At 49.6% G+C, this 21,525-nt stretch overlaps 1 long non-coding RNA gene across 6 annotated transcripts in view; it reads right to left on the reverse strand.

Annotated features, from left to right (window-relative positions):
- LOC112404405 (uncharacterized) overlaps positions 1-16,288 on the reverse strand; it is a 29,024-nt gene extending 12,736 nt beyond the window's left edge. For all 6 annotated transcript variants that reach the window (XR_003004091.1, XR_003004090.1, XR_003004088.1 and 3 more), the window contains exons 1-2: positions 16,037-16,288; positions 14,817-14,992 (exon numbers count right to left, since the gene is read on the reverse strand). This is a non-coding gene — a long non-coding RNA (uncharacterized LOC112404405). The remainder of the gene's footprint in view (positions 1-14,816; positions 14,993-16,036) is intronic.
- Positions 16,289-21,525: the final 5,237 nt, after the last annotated feature.

Raw genomic sequence — 21,525 nt, forward strand, 5'->3', positions numbered from 1 at the left:
TACACTATCCTACTTATAGCTTATTGACCAAAACAGTCACATAGCTGGAAAGGAGGCTGGGAAATTTAGTATTTATTTTGGGTGCCATGTACTCAGCTAGACCAGATATTGGGGGACACTTGGCAGTCTCTGACACATCAGCAATGTCCCTGTGTATATTTCAAAGGATGGTGTGGGGAGGGGAGCACAGAGGACATCACTATCTTGGGTTACTGACCTGGCTAAGGACTTCTGGCCCATCTTGTCTGGGAAACGTGTGTGTGTGTGTGTGTGTGTGTGTGTGTGTGTGTGTGTGTGTGTGTTGCAGGGACAGGGGAGGAGTGCAGATAAGTGCTTTATCCTGTAATTAGTGAATCTCAGTGTCAAGAGAAAATAGTCCTTAGAAGAACTCAGGAGACAAATGAACATTAAAAACAGACTGAGTCCTAGAAACCCAGCCAAGAGTGGTCCCAAGAATTAAGATGATCCAGAAAATGAGAAGACTATCGCAGGAGACACTGTGAGAGCAGCCTCATTCTGCACCCAGACATGCAGGTTTAAATAATTCTAGGTAGCCCAACTTATGACCCCAATGCAGAAGCCCAGATGGGCAACTCTACCAGCTGTGTTTTTAAAAGATCGCATGATTCCTGATCAATGAACCAAGGAGACCAAATGCAAAAGTGTTTAGAGCCGAGCTGCAGATTCGCCCAGACCTCTTAGAGACCAGAGCCAAGGCTTGAGCAGCCAGCTGGGTGCTGACTCAAGCTGGGAGTGAGCCCGACATTGGAGCCTAGCTAAGCAGGAGATGAGCCATCAGCCAGCCAGAGGATTCTAAGGCTTGAGAAGCCCACAGAAAAGCTGCCCTGGCAGAAGGAGGGCAAGGCTCTGACTTGGCTGAGTGGCTGGTGACAGAGGGCACTGTCAGCCTAGAGGAATGCAAAGTCTGGAGCAAGAGGCCTACAGCTGGGGCATCCAAGGGGGCAGCTGGTACTGCCAAGGCCCCTGTGGCAGGAGCTGGCTTTCTCTTCATTGCCAAGGCCTGCCTAGACCTTGGATCCTTATCTTGAGGGTGGAAGAGGTGGACTGAGGATTCAGAGGTGCTCGCTTCATGGAGGGTGACTACAGTCTCCTACCTGCCTGGCTAGTCTCGTGTGCCCTGCCCGTAGCCCAATCTGGGTAACGTCCTGGGTCCTGAGTCCACTCCGGGCCATCTCCAGATGGGGTGTCAGGACACCCTGGGTAGGCAGGATGCTCACTCACCCGGGTCACAGCCCATGCCCCTTATTGTACGTGGGTTGTCAATCATCACCACATTGCTGTGCACCAGGGTCAACCTCCAGAGCAGTAAGGGATCACCACAGCTCCAGCCTTCCCCACTCTGCCTTGGCCCGAGTGCCAAGGTCACCGAGAATTTGGGGGACCTCTACAGACTGCTAGTTTGAGGACCCTTTCAAGAAAGACACCTCCAGGTGTGGCTGACATCGGGCTCCAACCTCAGGTGGGGGTAGGGGGGTGTTGGAAGCTAAGGGTGGGCTGGTAGGGGCTAGTTAGGAAGGGTAGAGCATCCCAAAGTGGCCTGGAATTGGCTTGGGAAATCCAGGACTGTGCTTTGTTGGCTCTGTTGCAGCAATGCTTAGTGAGCACCTGCTCAATGAGGCAGACACTTGGCTACCCCCGGGGTACACGGAGCAGAGGAAGGCTCATATGACATCACACCAGACCATAAGTAAAGCAAAACAGCAGAGGGTGCAATATGCAGTGATAGGTTAAATACAAGACACAGAAACAATGGAGGAGGGGAATGTGCTGGTAGAGTGGTAAAGGGAAGCTTCACTTCACAGAAGAGGTGGTACCTGCAAGAAAGAACAGGACTTCCTCAGCCGCGATGGGGCCAGGTGAGGAAGGGAATCTAGGCAAAGGGAACAGCAAGCCCCAGAGCTCTTAGCTGTGAGACCACCAGCGGTAGAGGAAGAGATTTTCCTTGCCTGATGTGTTCATTGGACTCTGAAATTTCTGGGCCCTTTCAAGGTGCAGTAGCCTTGATCTCTTTCCATTAAACAACTCAGAGGAGTCAGAGAGGGGAGAAGATGCTCCCTCCCTGCTTGTTGGGTTTTCTTTCAACTTTGAGTCCTTGGTAGCTGGTCATAACAGGGCGGGGGAACCATAATTATGAAGAGGAGAAGGGTTCTTTGATCTTGAAGAACCTGCCCAAGGCCCAGTCCATCTCTATGTAGGTCCTCAAGTGACCTTGGACGGTCCCTTAGGCATGACTGTCCCCAGCAGCCTCTGTGGGGCAGGAGGCAAGGCTGGGAGGTGCACCGGGTGGGGCACTCTAACCTACCCTCCCTGCTGTCAGACCCAGTCCGTTGAGGTATCTGGCCCTCTCTGGAACCCTTGGGAACCCCCAGCATTGCCAAAGCACCGTCCTGCATCTTGCAGTTGGCCCTACAGTGTGAGAATCGTCATCTGGCTCATGCTGACACATCCTAGTAACTTTTTTGGTGGTGTACAGGCTTGCTTTTCCTCTAGGAGCCAGGAAAACGTGATATGCAAATGAATCACCAGGTGACCCAAAATCAAACAGCTGCTCTGGAGTTCTTCTGTGAAGGCAAAAGGAACTGGAGGCCCCAAGAGGTCCACCTCCTTTCTGGGTCAAGGTGGGCAAGTGAGACTGAACCAGAGTTACACTGGGATGTCACCCTGTCTCTGGCTACAGGTGGACCAGGAACCTCAGGCAGAGCCGCCAGTGCCCAGCGAGGCTTTGGGAGGATTTGTGGTGCAGGTGGAGGGTGGGTCATCAGTGCTGATGTCCTGGCCAGCCCAGTTCATTCATCCAGGAACCCCTTTCCCCTGACTGTTGCTCTTCTCACTGGGATATGCAAACAGCCTCATGGCAGGCCTGGCGTTTCTCTCACCTATGCCAGCTCCAGCCCCAGGGCCTAGCTCAGGTCACATCTCTCTGGTTCAAAAACCCCTTAATATAAACTCCTTGGTCTGGCATCCAAGGCCCTACCCACTACAGTACTAACTCACCTCTCACCAGTCTTCCATAAACTCCTCCTCCAGCCCAGTGTGTGCCCATCCTTTTTGCCCTCTTCCCCTATAGCTCTCTCATCTTTGAGCCCTGGATCTTGCCTTTACGGGGCCCAAAGGTCCCCTTGCCACTGATGCCCTCCTGACCAGGCCCAGCTCCAGTGCCGTCTCACCTATCAAGTCTTCCTTGTCACCCTCTGCCCTCCGACCCTATGGCCTACAAGATAGAACTTTTTACTAGATTTGTATCGTTAATTATAGGAGTGATACATGCTTGTAAAAACATTCCCACATTATAGAAGCATACACAGTAAAATGACTGTGTCATCCCAGCTCTCCTTTCCCTAGAACTCACCCCAGTCAACAGTCAGGCATGCACATGGGTGCCCGTTTTACACAACAGGAGAGGGGACCCTTGAGAACTTTCCATCACCACTTGACATGGCGGTGGCAGGGTGGTGGTGGTGGGGAGCAGAGTTTGTGACTTGTGTTGACTTTGGAAAAAATCACTGGCCTCGAGGTCAGTCTGTGGGACCCCTTGATTCCTTTCAAAGAACAGAGCCCCAGGGAGGCATTTCTAGTTCACAGGAAGATATTCATTCTGTTCACCCAAGAGCCAGAAACTCAAGTTCAAAAGGCAGCCAGGCTGCTTGAGAATCCTCTTGGCCTAGCACAACCCCCACTATAAGCCCCGGCTGAGCTGAGCGGGAAGTCACGCAGCTTTAACGGCACGGTCACTCGGTCAGATGGAGAGACGCAGAGTTTGAACGCTGGCCTGCCTTTCTCCAGCCTGGGCCCTTGCCTGGCCCCTGTAGGTCCAATGTTCTGGCTGGTCAGCCTGGAGCCCTCTACTCGCCGTGTGCCCTGCTGGCGAAGCAGTGAGTCTCCTTACAGCATGGCTCAGGAGAATAATCTGCCCAAGGGACTATTCACCCTCCTTAGAGTAGGAACTAGAGGAAGAAGCGGGGCTGTGCTGGCATCTCCTTCTCCAGAGGTTCCAGCCCACGTTTCTAGGCAGTTTGAGCAACAGGGGATAGATGTCTTCCCTAAATAACCCAAGGTACCACATCTCTCCCCCACACTCCAATTCAAATAAAATATTTAAGGAAGAGAAGGGACTGTGGTACACCAAGGTGGGAACACCTAACCCCAATTTAGAGATGTCAGGGAAGGCTCCCAGGTATTGGCATACACACTGACACTTAAAAAATAAGCAGGGTGTGGCCAGGTGAAGGTGAGAACAGCATTCCACACAGAAGAAACACCACTGGCAAAGGCCTAACGGTGAGAGGGAGCATGACTTTGGAGAAACTGGAAATTCACTGTGGCTGAGCCTAGTGTGTGAGGGGGACATGGAGGGGGTGGGCTTGGAGAGGTCGACTGCTTGGGTGTGCAAACCTCAGGGCTTTGTCCCAGTGGCCAAAGGGAGTCAAGGAAAGGTTTTAAGAAGATAAGTGACATTTCAGACAGATGACTCATAGACCATGAGCTGGAGGTGATAAGTTTGGAGGAAATGAATGCCTTTGGGTGAGCAATAATGGTACCTAGACTAGGGCAGGCACAGTGGAAGATGAGAGGAAATAGAATTCAACACAGCATAAGGGGGTGAGGAAGAGGAAGGTGACCCTGGCTTAGGTGTTGAGGATATAGATCACAGATCGACAGTCACATTCAGCAAACAATTATTAACTGGACTGGACTCAGGGTGTAGGGATCTGGAGGTCCCCACATACTTTCATACGTAAAGAATTGAAGGCCAGTGGCCAGTGATAAGCCCCAATCTGGCCATCTAGCCTGCTGACATCAGTGCAGACCTGATTGGGCACCCAAATCTTGATTCAGGCATATCATGTACACAGAGAGGCTGCTAGACACCATAATCCTGAAGCAGACACCCCAGGTCCACAGCCGACCACTCTCAGCCAACCCAGTGCTTCCCTGACCTACAAGCCAAATATCCCTAGTCAATCAGCAACGCTCAGAAACTTTGTTTTTTGAATACAGAACAGAGATAGTTCATGACCAACCCCATTTCTCCCCCTTCCCCAACCTAGACTCTCTGCTGGAACAGTGTTTGTTTGGCAGTAAAACTTTTCTACTCAGCACTCAATCTTTGGCCTCTAGTCTTAACTCAAGCCAGAGGCCTCCACCAGCCACAGGGCCTGAAGGGGCTTCAACAAAGTTGGATACACCTTATATGTTCTTCGCACAATTCTGATATTCTATACTCTGTGGTCCTTCTTTGAGCTCTCCTGGGCACCTGCGGGTGCAGTGAGCAGCCCAATAGGGGCTGAGGGTGTTATCTGAGGCCATGAAACATGGGGGCATTGGGCTGTGGGGTATGGTGGAAGAATACAGGTAGGAATCCCAAACCCTTGGTTATGGTCTCCAGCTCCCCAGGTGACCTTTCCTCTTTGGGCCTGTCCCTCCAGCCCCCAGGCCTTTGCACATGCTGTTCCCTCTGCCTGGAATATTCTTCCCCTTCCCCTTTGTCTGTCTGACTCGTCCTTCAGGTCTCTGCTTTCTCGGGGAACACCTTTTTTTTTTTTTAATAAATTTATGTTTTTGTTTTATTTATTTTTGGCTGTGTTGGCTCTTCGTTGCTGCGTGGGCTTTCTCTAGTTGCAGTAGGCGGGGGCCACTCTTCGTTGCGGTGCGTGGGCTTCTCATCGTGGTGACTTCTCTTGTTTCGGAGCACGGGCTCTAGGCACGTGGGCTTCAGTAGTTGTGGCACAAGGGCTCAGTAGTTGTGGTTCGTGGGCTCTAGAGCGCAGGCTCAGTAGTTGTGGCACAAGGGCTCAGTAGTTGTGGTTCGTGGGCTCTAGAGCGCAGGCTCAGTAGTTGTAGCACATGGGCTTAGTTGCTCTGCGGCATCTCACTGACTTCCTGATCCAGGTCAGATTCTTTAGTTAAATATTCCCATAGACCCATGTTCCATTACTTCTTTCCCTTCATTAGGGGTTTTTGTTTATTTGTTTGTTTGCTACCATCTGCCTCCCCCAGCAGATTTCCATGAGAGAGAGGTTCTGTCCTACTCACTGTTGTATCCCCAGGCCCTGGCAAGGGACCTGTCCAGTAGTAAGTACTGAATGAATGCATGAATGAACAGATGGATAGATTTCACTTGGTAAAACAAAAGCTCAATTGGATGAGACCCTTCCCAGGATTGACGTAACCTTCTAGGCCTCTACTGTTTCATCTCTGAAATAGGAAGAATGTTCCCTGCTGGCTGCTTTACTTCTGTATCTAAAATGACTCCAGTTAGTCTGATAAAGTTTGGGATGCTTTAAAAACAACTGGGATAAAGGTTCCTATTTGGCTCAAGGACCTTATTTTCTGACCCCTAGTCACATATATATGAATATTGAGAGAGAAATTCAGGCTGTGCCAGAAACCCCAGGGCCCTCTGTCAGAGTTGGAGTTAGACAGCCCCTTTCAGAGAAGGATGAGTGGCCAGAAGCCCCAGCCATGCCTCCTAGAGTTAGGGTGGTTAAGGCTCTCCTGTGTTCCCATGGCCCGGCAGGCAGGGTGGATGAGTGTCACAGCTCAGAACTGGGAATGGTGCCCCATCAGGGGCTCAGAGTCTACTCATTTATCCTTCTGTCTGTCTTCAGTGATGGACTGAGTGTAGGAGTTTTTCTGAGGCAAAGCAAGAGGTATGGCTTAGGGCCCAGTGAATCATCTCCCAAGAGTCTAGGCTGCACAAGAAGGCTGCCTGTGTCCACCATTGCTTTCACTGCTGCAGGTGGACCTCACCTGCTGAGGTCCAGATCTGCTTATAAGATGCACCAGGATGAGGACACCATCTTTATAATCTTCACGAAGAGATTCTGCCCAGCCATCCTCTCCCTGAGGGCCCATAACTACACATTCCTATTCCCCACAGTCTTGAGGGAACTTGCTCCTCCTGGAAGGGGTAGCTGGCTGGACTGGAAGGATGACCTGGTCAGGGGTTGGAGTGAGACAGAATCTCAGCCACATCAAAATTTGCGCTAATATCCCTAGCCAGGATGGGGAGTACCAGGTCCTAATAAATCAATAAGGTTCTTCAAGAGCTGAAAAACCTAAACGAGGAAAAGGAGGAGGCATCTGATTCTGGAGGAGCCTTTTCAGTGGCTTAGGAATGCAATGCCCATTATACAAATGGGTAAACTCCTGCCATGGAGACCTGTCTCTGATGGAGACCTGGGAAGAGCCAAAGCTTTCAGTATTTTAAAGAAGGGTAGCCCCTTGCCCCCACTCTTCAATGTGCTAGCTCTGTGCCTTCTCCTTCTGCTCAGACCACCATTCATCCTTACTGCACTGCTGGTTCCTGGTCACCTTGGGACACCCTAGCTGGCCCAGGTCCTCCTTAAACAAACTCACAAGAGTCAATACAATCACTATCAAAATCCCAACAATGTTTTTTTCAGATATAGAAAAATCCATCTTAAAGTTCATATGGAATCTCAAGGGACCCTGAATAGCCAAAACGATCTTGAAAAAGAACAAACTTGGAGGTCTCATATCACCTGATTTCAAAACTTACTTCAAAGCTATAGTAATCAAAAGAGTGTGGCACTGGCATAGAGATGGACATATAGACATATAGACAAATGAAATATAATAGAAATATAATACAAGAAATACAAGAAATAAATCCTCACATATATAGTCAAATGGTTTTTGACAAAGGTGCCAAGACAATTTAGCGAGGAAAGAACAGTCTTTTCAACAAACAGTATTGGGAAAACTGGATATCTACACGCAAAAGAATGAAGTTGGATCTTTACTTTACACCATATACAAATATTAACTCAAAAATGGATCAAAGACCTAAACATAAGAGCTAAACTATAAAACTCTTAAAAGAGAACATAAGGGAAAATCTCCATGTCATGTCTTTGGATTTGGCAATGATTTCTTGCAAATGACACCAAAAGCACAGGCGACAAAAGGAAAAATAGATAAATTGGGCTTCATCAAAGTTAAAAACTTTTGTGCATCGAAGGACAATACCAATAGAGTGAAAAGGAAACCCATGGAATGGGAGAAATATTTGCAAATCATATAAGGGGTTAAAATCCAGAATATATAAAGAACTCCCACAACTCAACAGCAAAAAACAAACAACCAAATTTAACATTGGACAAAGGACTTGAACAGACACTTCTCCAAAGAAGATAGGCAGATGGCCCATAAACACATGAAAAGGTGTTCAACATCACTAATTATTAGGAAATTCAAAATTAAAATCACTATGAGATACTAATTGACACCCATTTGGATGACTACTATTAAAAAACAAAAAACTAAACTGAACAGAAAATAACATGTGTTGGTAAGGATGTGGAGAAATTGGAACACTTGTGCATTGCCAGTGAGAATGTAAAATGATGCAGCTGCTGTGGGAAATGACATGGCAGTTCTTCAAAAAATTAAAAAGAATTACCATATGATCCAGTGATTTTAGTTCTGGGTATATACCTAAAAGAACTGAAAGTAAGGACTTGAACAGATGTTTGTACACTTGTGTTCATAGCAGCATAATTCACAATAGGCAAATAGTGGTAATAACTCAAATGTACATCAGTGGATGAATGGACAAACAAAATGAGGTGTATACATAAAATGGAATATTATTCAGCCTTAAAAAGGAAGAAATTCTCATATATACTACACTATACATGAACTTTGAAGACATTATGCTAGGTGAAATAAACCAGACACAAAAAGACAAAAACTGTACGATTCCACTTGTATGAGGTATGTAGAGTAGAGCTCATAGAGACAGAAAGTAGAATGGTGGTTGTGGGCTAGGGGGAGAAAGGTATGGGGAATTGTTGTTTAATGGATACAGAGTTTCATTTGGGGATGATGAAAAAGTCCTGGAGATGGATGGTGATGATTGCTGTACAACAATGTGGATTTACTTAATGCCACTAAACTATACACTTAAAAATAGTTAAAGTGGTAAATTTTATGTTATGTATATTTTACCACAATAAAAAAAGAAAAAGTTGAATGGGAGTAGGCACCTGAATCTGTAAGTGTCCTCTTCTGAGAGCTTACTCATGACCCTAGGAGATAGTGGGCGGGATGGGGGCAAAGGAAGGGGGCTGTCTGTTCCCCACCTCTACCACCAACCTCCCTTTATTTCTGCCTCTCTAACTTGTGGTCATATCACATGTCTTGTTCTATGTGTGTTGTCTAGATTGTGACTGTCATTCTCAAGTAGGTAGACTCAAGAATAAAGAAATATGACAGCAAGAGGTGACAGGTGTTGGGGGGATAGATTCAGGTTCAGCAGGGATTCTCAGAGCCTTGGAGGGGGTTGGCAGATTGAAAAGTCTTCCTAGTCTTAAAAGAGGAGTAAGTGACAGTTCAGAGGCCAGAGAGATGGGACGGTCATAGTCAAGCTAGAGGCACACAGAATGAGGCCACTGTAGCTGAGTTCTGTGGTCAAGGTAGCAGGAGATGGGGCTGGAGTCAGATTGGGCAGGACATTTACCCAAGGGGATCATAGCGCCCTGGAGGGTTTGCAGTAGGAAAGAGATCCATTTGACTTACATTTTGAGATGCTCACCCTGGCTGTTGGGTGAAGAATGGACAGCAGGGGGCATGGGTAGGAGCAGGCAGACAGTGAGAGGCTGCTGCAGGCATCCAGAGGAGAGGTGGTGGTGGCTCGGCCTGGGTGGTGGTAGTGGAGGTGGAGGGCTATGGACAGATTCTTGAGGTGTTGGGAGGAAGAGATGCCAAGGCCTGTGGCTAGATTGGACATGGGGCTGAGGGGCTTGCTGCCCAGGGGTCTTGGGTGGATAGGTGGATGGTAATACCATTTACTGAGCTCTAACCAGTGGTGGGACAGGTTGAAGGGACAAGTCTGGCACCTGGTTGCTGAGAAATGAGTGGTCAGTTCACCTTTGCTGGTTACACATCACAGCTCTTATATTCAGAAAGTTCTTCGAGTCTAACCCTGACCTTCCAGCTGCAACTGGAGCTCCAGCCATTCCAGGTTGCCCTTGGTGAGTCTGCTCGGTGCTGAGAGGTGGTGGGACTGAGGCATGGGCTAGCGGCCAAGGGCTTGGGTGGCAGGTGTGCCTTTTGCATGACCGCTATTAAGCATATCAACCTGTGGTGCCTGTCAGACTCAGACCCAGGGAGCCCATGCCAAGGTGCGTGGGCTGGAGTACCCGGTACAGGAGCCTCCTGCCCCAAGCACTTCAGGTCGGTACATGCCCCTCATCCTGCCTCTGGAGCCCTCTCTCAGATCAGAAGCATCCCCCAGGGCCCTCAAGAAGGGCTCTTCTTCATGATTCCTTCAGAAATAGAAGGTGGAGGGCAAAACCTCTGATCTTGATGCCAGACAAACTCCAAGAAATTACTCATCAGAGTTCAAAGCTTCAGAACCGCCGGAAAAGGGCCCTGCCCCACAGTCTGATCGGAATAGCTGGTCAGCAGGGGCTGTGGCACAGGGGGCTTTCAAGGTTGGGGCCAAGGCCCTGACCGGGCACAGCTCCTTCCAGAGCTGGGCTGCCCTACACCTCATCTTACCAAACTACAACTGCGACCAGGGAGCCATAGGCAGAACCCCCCTTGGATCTGCCCCCCAGCTGACCAGTTGGGACCCTCAAAGCCCCCAGACCTACCCAAGACTGACTTGCCATGTGTTTGGGGTCCCATCAGTGGCTTCCTTATCCCCGATCCCTATCGTGCCCTTCTGGAAAGTGTCTATCAGTGCTGCAGCGGCCCCCATCCTGGAAGCCTGCTCCCTGACACCCTCAGGGAAGGGTCCCAGTATTGGCCTCTCATGAGCTTCCCATTCCCAGGAGCTGGGATCAGATGACCAGCCTACTCAGGTTTCCTTCTCCTGTCCACCCACCTACCGCTTAGCTCTCCTGGGCCTGGCTCACAGCCATGTCTGGTGTTAAGGCCTGCCAAAGGGTAAAGGGATGAGCACTGGGGAGGGAAGAGGTGACCGGGGCTCCACCTGGCTGGGAGAGAGCCAGGGAGTTGTCCCAGCAGAGATGACATTTTGGGAGCCATTAAATCTGGAGGAACAGAGTAGATTCACCCGGGTGGTAGCTCCCCCTCTCCTGAGCAGAAGCTTGTGTGGTGTAGCCTTGAGAGGCAGGCCTCTAGGGGAGGAGCCCTTTGGCAGGGTGTTCTTTCCCCATGATGCCTCCTGTTCTGTGCTTTTGCAGCTTGAGTGGTGAGGACGCCTCCCCATGGGAGCAGGGTCTCCAGGATGCTCAGCCTCAGGCCTGGTTCTGCCCTGAAGCCACACAGAAACGCCTGCCCCCAATCTTCCTCCCCACAATCCTGTGAGCTCCCTCAAACCACCCACTCCTGGCTGGGCTCCTAGATTTGCTCCAGAGGGCTGGACAGGGTAGGAGGGGCCTCACTAAGTGTCCAGGGTCCACTTCAGGCAGGGGCTGGGCCTGGCCGTGTACAGAAGTGTTCTGCAGTGAGGCCGGCCCAGGACCCGTGAGAGGTGCCAAGAGCGGGGCTGATGGCTAGAGGGGCGGGCCATCAGGGGGGACTCAGCCAGTGTGCTCTCCCAGCAGCCACCTCTGACGGCTCCAAGGGCTGCCCTAAATCCTACTGTCACCTTCATCTCCATTCTCAGCCACTGCCAAGAGCCCTGGTCTCTCAAGGGTGAGCCAGTAGGTGAGCTAGCGAAGTCAGGACTGCCCCCTCCCTTCCCACCACCCTTCTGCCTCAGGTTCTGGGCATGGGACAGAAGTGCCCATCCCTGCTTGCCATCCTGCTCTGTGTGGTAAACAACGTAACCCCCATGCCAGGCCCCTTCTGCCCATGAGACTGTGTCCTGTGGCTCTCCTGGGGGCACTAGTGCTCCCCCTACTTCCATGTCCAGACCCTGGCCAGGGTGTGCCCTCCATGCCTAGGGAACCCCTCAGAGCTTTTCAGGGGCCATGCCATTTGTCTCTCTGTTCCTGGCAATGCCCTGGGAAAGGAAACCCAAATTCCCTGAGGACAGAAGGTCAGGCAGTCAGGGAGAGATGGAGAAGGGCACATTACCGAGAGGAGTGAGTAGAAAGGTGCAGACCCTCTTCTTCTTGCCCCTTGTTCACCACCCTTCTCTGGCCAGGTGATTCTCCCACTTGCCACCACAGCAATCTCTGGGAGGAAAGAGGCTGAAGTCTCTAGGGTCTCTGGATATTTGGAAAGATGGGGTCAGAGATAGGAGGACTGCTAGAAGTAACCTCCAGAGAACAACCATGACCTAGGATGGAGTCCTCATGGGCCTGTCAGCTTGCTCTAAAACTGGATGGGGGGCAGCCTCCATAGGGGCCTGAGGAACCCCTGCCCTCCCAAAGGATCCTGATCTTTGCTAGGTCCTGTAGTGTCAGGCTACTAACCCTGGTACAGCCTCCCACGCTGTTAGATGAACCCTCAGGGAGTCAAACATCTGGGCTTCAGTGTCACTTTGGCTACTTGCCAGAGCTTCATGAGCTTCTGCCCCTCTCTGAGAGCCTCAGTTTCTGCATCTGTAAAATCGATATTATCATTCCAAGGGCTCAAAAGAAGTTGGCTTTGTTCCTAAATATCTCCCTTCTCTGCCAGTCATTCATTCCAAAAGCCCGCTCTCCTTATTAGCGAGTTCTGGTTAAGCATTGCTGTAGTCAGATACTCTTTTTTTTTTTTTTGCGGTATGCGGGCCTCTCACTGTTGTGGCCTCTCCCGTTGCGGAGCACAGGCTCCGGACACGCAGACCCGGCGGCCATGGCTCACGGGCCCAGCCGCTCTGGGCATGTGGGATCTTCCCAGACCGGGGCACGAACCCGGGTCCCCTGCATCGGCAGGCGGACTCTCAACCACTGCGCCACCAGGGAAGCCCCATGTAGTCAGATACTCTTGAAAGGTGATTGGGGGCACAGTGAGTTTCTCATCTTTTGGGGAGGATGCATTTTTCTGATGCCGTTGGGCCTTCTAGCCCCTTTCCCCAGTGCTGACCATGCCCCCATAAATTGAGACCTCTAGGCAGCACCCTTGCCAGCACCCTGTGCTATGCCCAGATGATTCCAATCTAATGGACTGCAGCCTGGGCAAAGATGTCAACACAACATTCCTTTGCTAATGGGAGCCTAAGCTGTCATTGGCCCAAGCAGGACTCTGACACTCAGCCATGCCACCCTCTATTTCAACTGACACCTGTTGGCTGAGTCCTTATTTTGCGCCAGGCACCTTGATAGGCTAGGAGGCAGGGAGTGGGCAGAGAGGAAGGTTAGCCATTCCATTGCCCCGACTGGTCCCCAGACACCAGTGGTATCCTCATACACATGGCATTGAGGTTCCATGCTAGCAAAATCCTCAAGGTGGGGACTTGCCCCTGAGAGCCAGTCAAGGAGGGCAGGGAAGGTTCAGCCAGGTCTCCAGACCCCCTCACACCCTTAATGAAGTGGCAGTGCCATAAGATGTCTGGTCCAGCAGGCTGAACAGAGAGAGCAGTCCTCTCACATTTAAGAGAAAATAGGATGTTGGGTTTACTATCAGGCTCAAAAGCAGGGAGCTGGCAATAAATCAAGAACTGAAAAGCTATGTCAGTGCTTCAAACTAAATTTCCAAGCCCGGGAAACAAATGAGCATTAAAATCCATTGGAAGAAAAAAAAATCTATTAAAATTTCAGGAGAAATGCTTTGCTATAAATTAGATTTTTCTGCCAACCAGGATAATTCAATAATTTCCTCTTGACATTCTTGAGGTTGCTCTTTGGGGGGAATTATGATGCTTTGAAGTTGGGAGCGATTTGTTTCCAAGAAAAGATGAAGAGTTGACTGGGAGTGGAGGTGAGAGGGCAAGGAGGGGACTCTTCTACTAAAGGGGAAGGGGGCCCCCTTTGGGGGCTCTTTGCCACTGGACAGAGATTTTCCAGGATGGCCAGGAGGACTGCAGTGCAGCACTTTGACCAGGGGATGCCCCAGGCCAGACTTGACTCTGACAGGAGAGTGTGTGTATATGTGTGCAGGAGTGTTTGGGGAAGATCTTGGGGTCCTCCAATATCATCTTATAGTTAGGGCAGCCTCAAGTCTTACAGCTTTCCTAAATAACTGTCTAAAACCTTCCTCAACCCTTATGGAACCAGAGCTGGTTTCAGGTGCCCAAGGTCACTTCTTAGTTCTGGGTGCAGGGTAGGCGGAGGTGGCTGCCTGCCTCCCAGTCTTCCTTTCTTCCTTTGCTATGCAAGATTCAGCACCAGCCAGGACCCATCCCTCACATCTTATTTATCTCCTGTAATTTGGGGCTTTGATCCTAGCCCCTATCAACGCTTGTCTCTCTGTACAAGGTCCAACACAGCCATGATGCCAGACTGTCTCTGGCATCATTGGCCAAAGCTACTCTGACTGGACAGGACAGCTGGCAGAGGAGGGTGCCAGGCAAGGGGAGGGATCTTGGAGGACTAGGCACAATCAGACAGGCCACTGGGTACCAGCCTCCAAGACAACTGTGGGGAAGGGGCAAGAGACCCAAGTCAGGACTTGGGTAGGACAGGGCTCCAAAGTCAGCCAGCCTGGCTGTGAATTCTGGCTTCTCTACTGGCAAGTGTCTTAACCTCTCTAAGCCTTGATACTGCTATCTGTAAAATGAGATAATACTAGTACCTACCATATAGATAGAACTAAATGTGACAATGTGTGTGAAGCCCCTAGCACCAAGCATGGCACACAGAGGTGATACACAGTAGTATCTTTAGGACAGCTCTTCCCACTAGAGGATACCCATCCCCTGCAGCCCTTGCTCAGGCCCCCTTCTCTCTCCCTTCTCTCCCACCAAAACTTGCCTGTCCTTGCGGACTTACCTTCTCAAACAGAATCACGAAGAATGACGTTTGCCTGTAGAGCTGGGCTGCCCGCTGAGCGCCATCACACAATTGTGCTTGGGAAGACTTTACCCACGGTGGTCGCTCATTGTTGCTACCAACTACCCTCACAGGAAGGTTAGTTGATGTTAAAATACACTCATTTTGCAGAGGACCTGGGAGGTAAAGTGACACTGTTCAAGGTCACATATCTGGGAGAAGAGGTTGGAGCTGGGACTAGGGCCCAGGTCAAACCAGCTCAACCAGAGGCAGTCATTCATTTAAAAATACATCCTTCTTTCCATCCTTCCTTCCTTCCTTTCCTCCTTCCTTTCTCCCATGAATCAGAGCCTCCCAGAGCCCACACAATGGCCACTGGGACAGAGTGGCAAACTGAGGCAGGGATGCATGGGCGTCATCTTCTTTCCAATATTCTCGGAGTCTCCAGAAGGAAGATCATGGAGCGCAGCAGAAAGAGGTCAAAGGGGAAGGAAGTGGGAGAGTCTGGGAAAGTTTCCATTTAAGCAGCTGTCAGAACAAGCCATTCACTTGGACACTGCCTGACTCATAGAATAGAGAAATTCGGGGGTTTAAAGGTCATCTCATCCCACCCTCTTTTTGAATCATTTCTTCCACAGGTGCTCCCCCACCCTAGATAACGGGGAGCTCACTACCTTCCAGGGCAGCCCCAGGGTGCTCTTTGTTCCTCCACCCCTTCTGGGGCTCAGACTTGGCTTTCTGTGGCACAGTCCTGGCCCTGACCCCACACAGGCAGGGGTCAGCCAGCAGCTTCTCACTTGGCAAGGTCCCAGGTTTGGGGAGCTAATCTGTGAGCAAGGCAGGGGCTTTCTGGAGACTGTGTCTCTCCAGAGGACAGAGCTGGGTGCTGTCACGGCAGTGTTCCCCGGGGATAGCCCTGTTCCTAGGAGTTTCCCCTCAAAGTGGAGGTCAAAGGGAAACTTAGGGCTGGGAAACTTTGCCGCCACCTGAAACCAGGCTGGGAGTTCAGCAGACACGTAATCAAGACCACTGCAATTGCCTCAAAATGATAAATATTTCAACTGAGTTAGCCCCAGGCCAGGGGATGTCCAGGTTTCTGGTTTTGCCTAGGGAGGCACCCCCCAGGGGACCTGCTAGCACCTGGAGGGGCAAGACATAGGAGACATGGGAGCTGGGAAGGGGCAAGAGGTGTCTGGGGGTTTGGAAACTGTAGCCCTTACCATTCAGTAGCTGTGTGACCTTGAGCAAGTCGCTGGGCATCTCTTAACCTCAGATTCCATGTCTCTTAATGGAGGTAATAGTGGCGCCTGCTTCAGAGCCCTGATGGAGGTAACAAGACACGATGCCAGCAAAGTGCCTAACACTTAGTGAGCGCTCTGAAAGTGCCAGCCTTTGTTACTATTTGCAGCAGATGGGGAAACCCGTGGGAAATCCGGGCGCCTCTGGGAAGCTGGGGGTGGTGGGCCGGAACTTCCCGGAGCCCTGGGGCTGGGCGGGGCGTCCCGGGTTGGGCCCCGCCTCCTGTGTCCCGTTCCTCAGGGCCCGCAGAGCTTCCTTGCAGCCGCCGCAGCTGAGTCACTGCGGCCTGGCCGGCCGTTGGCCTTATCTCAAGACGTGTCTGCCCCTCGAAAGCCCCCGGCCTACCCGCCCGGCTACAGCTAATTTGCACCAAGTCCCTCCGGCAGTTCTGGAAAAACTCCCAGGGTCCCATAGGTTTGGGGTCCTGAGGAAGGAGGGAACCTCCTTCCAGGCTGTCTGGAGGTATCCAGGAAGCCCCTTGCCTAGAAAAGTCTCCCTGTGCCTACAGGCACTGTTCCTTTCTTTCCACCAGTAGCTAAACTTGCCTTGGGAGTAAGCATTGTCTTCTACAGATTTCTCTTTTAAAATGCGCATTCCCACTCAATGCTTTAAAGGGGAAACCAGAAGACTGGAGAACGGGGCGGATAGACCCTAGGAGCCAAGAAGGGGAGGAGTACTGAGAGGCCGGCCTGGGACTTGGCTGCCTCCTAGGCTCCCTCAGGCCCCGCCTGCCATCTCCCAGCCCCCTGGACTCTAGGGGAAGTGGTGGGAGGGGGAGGGGGAAACAGAGCTGACAGATTCTGTAAACAGAGCTGGTTTGGGCCTCCGCCAAGGACTGGGTGTCCTGGCCCAGGCTGGGTGTGAGGCCCATCCGCGGCTCTCCAGGACACCCCGCCCTGACCCGCTAACCCCGGAGGTGCCCGGCCCATAGCCAGCTCCAGCCAGGATGTGTCTTGAGTTTGGGGAAGTTGGCCAGTTCCCACGTGGGAAATGTGTCCGAAATGGGGGTAGGGGTTTCCCTCTAAGAACCATCGTTGATCGTTCATTCACCAAGTGTCAAATTCAGGCATGGGGACAGCATCTGGTCCCTGCCCAGGGGAGAAGCTGGTACTGGGTTGTCACCCCACCCCCATCTCACCTCCGATCCTGCCCTCTGCTCTTCTGCTGCCTGAGGCAGAGTCCCTGTGGGGTAGGAAGTTGAGTGAGGGGGCTCAGGTTCTGAGAACTCTTCTAGACCCAGTCCTGCCCCCTTGGTTTGTTGTCAGGTGTGGTATCCCATGCCCATAACCTCACAAGGGCAACTCAGGACGCAGCAAGGAATGACCTGGAAAGGAGGAGGGAGAGAGGACAGGCATCCAGGGGTACTCAAGGATACTCAAGGTTGGAAGCAGTAGCCAACAGTGGGTATGAGGTGGGAAAAGGGGTCTTTGGGTGTTTAAGGGCATAGGTGGCTCCAGCAGGTGGAGACAGCTGTGGGCTATGTCTTGGAGGAGAACATGCAAGATGTGGAGAGGACTGGTGGCAGGAGAGGAGAGAGGTTGACCAGTGAAATCTGTAGGGTGGGCCCCAAATGCCAGTCATAAGTTCTGGACTTTACGGTTAGGGTGATGTGCCCCTGGATGATAGTGGGTGGGTGGACAAAAAAAGGGTCCCATGGAAAAATATGTTTGGGAAGCACTGCATTCAGAAGACTTAAATACCATTTACTGTAGGCTTTATCAGAGCCTTTCTTTCATATGCTAATTAATAAGCATCTTTGTTCTTCAAGAGGGGGACAGGGTATGCAGAAGGCCCTCTCCCATCTTAAGCCCAGCCCCATGGGACTTGGTGCTCTTCTGAAAACATTAGGGCCCAAGTGTATCTTACTTGCTGGCTCTGGTCCAGGTGGAATGGATGGCACATGTAGTCACCAAGGAAAACATGGTTTCCCTAGAAACCCAGATTCAATGACCATCTCCTCAAAGGGAGGTCAACCTGTAGAAGCCCAGGCGAGGGGCAATGGTCATAAGAGAAATCTTTATGAATGAGTTTAGCAGATTCACGATTCTGGGTTACAAGCAATATCCTGTTCCTCAAATCAGGTCCCCAGGTTAGCATCAGTGAATCAGGGATACCTGGTCATCGTTAGGGAATCCCATGGCCTATGTAGAGAACATACTGACTTCGAGGTTATAAGCTGTAGCATTAAGGCTGATTGAGGCTGCATGCCATGTAGTTCCTCCACTAGGACATACCCTGAGCTAAGCTTCATATGGCCAAATGTCTGACTCCATAGAAAGCACAAGAGCAAAGGTAGTCCTTAAAAACTGGGCTTTCTCACTGCTTTAGTGAAGTAGTGACATCCAAGCTATGCTGCTCAGGGACCCCTCTGACAAAGCATAACCAACACCAACAAGAGGTACATCCTTACTGGGAGACAGTGACCAGAAGAACAGCATAGGGAAGAGACAGCAGACCCTGCATGGGACCTTCCTGGACTATTCCAGAGCATTCCCTGGAGCTCCCAGAAATCCTTGGGGCACCAAGCAGGGGGCTGCAGAAGCCCTGCTTGAGCAGGTGGGAGTTAAGAGTCAGGGATATATAAGCTGGAACCATGCCTGGGTCCCCTTGTCCTCACAGGCTAGGGAAGCAGTGTGTGTGTTCCTGCATCCTCCCCATACTTGGAGGCTGTTTCAGTAAACTGTAAGATATAGTATGGTGAGGACATCCTGTGTGTAGTGTGAGAGCATGCTGAGAAGCAAGAGGTCAGTGGGAGCTAGCACCTCCAGGGAAGGGCTCCAAGATGAGGCAGGGTGTGTGGTAAGCCTTTCCAGGTTGCTAAGTTTTAGTGGTATAGAGAAGAGAGGACTGGCCTGGCCTGGCCAGTCCAGCCAGCATCAGGATAGAGGCTGGAAAGGCCCACAGAGTCATCATCACCATCTTCTCTGAGGAACTGGATCTCAGGCTTAGGAATATAATGTGTCTCATGGAGGCCTGCAAACCCCTAAGCCCTCCCCTGCATCAGGCCTCACTCCTGCTCGTCGACAGATGAGCCTCCCGAGTCTTCTGCAAGTATTTTCCTTTCTTCCTCGCTCACGTTACTCCCCAGCCTGTCACTTTCCAGCACCCCGACATGACACTGAAATGGCTTTGGCTGGGTGTCACCAGAGTCCTCCTGACTGTCAGATCCATTGCAGTTTTGTGGGTTTTTTTTTTTCTAATTTTTATTTATTTATGGCTGCATTTGGTCTTCTTGGCTGTGCAAGGGCTTTCTCTAAGTTGTGGTGTGCGGGGGCTATTCTTCGTCATGGTGCGTGGGCTTCTTATTGCGGTGGCTTCTCTTGTTGTGGAGCACGGGCTCTAGGTGCGCAGGCTTCAGTAGTTGTGGCACTCAGGCTTAGTAGTTGCGGCACACAGGCTTAGTTGCTCAGCAGCATGTGGGATCTTCCCAGACTGGGGATCGAACCCGTGTCCCCTGCATTGGCAAGCAGATTCTTAACCACTCACCACCGGGGAAGTCCCAGATCCATTGAAGTTTTAAAAAATAAACAGCTTGCTTGAGATCTAATTCACACACCATACAATTCACCTATTTAGAGTATACAATTCAGTGGTTTTTAGGGTATTCAGAATTGTGCAACGATCACCACAATCAATTTCAGAACACTTCATCACCCTCCTCCTCAGAAAACCATGCCCATTAGGAGTCATTTTACTTTTCCCCTCACGTCCCACTTCTAGACCTAGATAACCACTAATCTACTCTCTGTCTTTATGGATTTGCCTATTCTGGATATTTCATTTAAATGGACTCACACAGTATGTGGCTTCTTTCACTTACATAATGTTTTCAATGTTCACCCGTGTTGTAGCATATATTAAAATTTCATTCCTTTTTATGGCTGGATAATATTCCATTGTATGGATATATTTAATCTGGTTTATCCATTCATCTGTTCATGGCCATTTAGGTTGTTTCTACTTTTCGGATATTATGAATAATGCTGCTATGGAATTCATATACAAGTTTTTGTATGGGCATATATTTTCATTTCCTTGAGTATATTGCTAGGAGTAGAATTGCTAGGTTATATGGTAACTCTATGTATAATGTTTTGAGGACCTGTCATATTGTTTTTCCAAAGCAGCTGCACTGTTTTACGTTCACATCAGCAGTGCGTGAGGGTTCCAATTTCTCCACATCCTTGCCAACATTTATTATTATCTGTCCTTTTCTTTTAATTGAGGTATAGTCGATTTACAGTGTTGTGTTAATTTCTGCAGTACAGCAAAGTGATTCAGTTATACATATATATAAATACATTATTTTTTATAGTCTTTTCCATCATGGTTTGTCACAGGATATTGAATATAGTTCCCTGTGCTATACAATAAGACTTGTTATTTGTCCATTCTATATATAATAGTTTGCATCTACTAACCCCAAACTCTCACTCCATATGTCCTTTTGATTAGAGTCACCCAAGTAATGTGACAGAGGATCTCATTATGGTTTGATTTGCTTTTCCCTAATGGCTAATGATGTCGAATTTTTTTTCATGTGCTTATTGGCCATTTGCACTCTGTGTTCTTTGAAGAAATGTATATTCACATCCTTTGCCCATTTTTTTAAACTATTTGTCTTTCTATTATTGAGTTGTAAGAGTCCTTTATATATTCTAGATACAAGTCTCTTGTCAGATACATGATTTGTAAACATTTTCTACCATTATTTGGGTTGTTCTTTTTACTTTCTTGATTATGCTCTCTGCAGCACAAATTTTTTTATTTTGATGAAGTCCAGTTTATCTCTTTCTTCTTTGGTTGCTTGTGCTTTTGATTTCATAGCTAAGAAGCCATTGCCTAGTCCAAGTAATAAATATTTATTCTTATGTTTTCTTTTTAAGAGTTTTACCTGTTACATTTAGGTCTTTGATCTGTTTTGAGTTAATTTTTCTATATGGTGTGAGGTAGGGATCCAACTTCATTCTGCATGTGAGTATTCAGTTGTGCCAGCACTATTTGTTGAAGACTGTTCTTCCCCTGTTGAACTGTCTTGATACCCTTGTCAAAAATCAGTTGACCTTAGGGAATTCCCTGGTGGTCCTGTGGTTAGGACTCTGTGCTTTTGCTGCTGAGGACCCAGGTTCAATCCCTGGTGGGGGAACTAAGGTCCTGCAAGCTGTGTGGTGTGGCCAAAAAAAAAATCAGTTGACCTTAAATGTAAGAGTTTATTTCTGAATTTTCAGTTCTATTCTGTTGATCTATATGTCTTATCCTTATGCCAGTATCACACAGTCTTGATTACTGTAGCTTTGTAATAAGTTTTGAAAGCAGGACGTGTTAGTCCTCCTTTTTTGTTCCCCCAGCTTGTTTTGGTTGTTCTTGCTCCATTGCATTACCACATGAATTTTAGAATCAGCTTGTCAGT

The sequence above is a fragment of the Neophocaena asiaeorientalis genome, unplaced genomic scaffold (genome assembly GCF_003031525.2).
Source record: "Neophocaena asiaeorientalis asiaeorientalis breed wild unplaced genomic scaffold, Neophocaena_asiaeorientalis_V1.1 scaffold204, whole genome shotgun sequence".
NCBI classification, from domain to species: domain Eukaryota; kingdom Metazoa; phylum Chordata; class Mammalia; order Artiodactyla; family Phocoenidae; genus Neophocaena; species Neophocaena asiaeorientalis.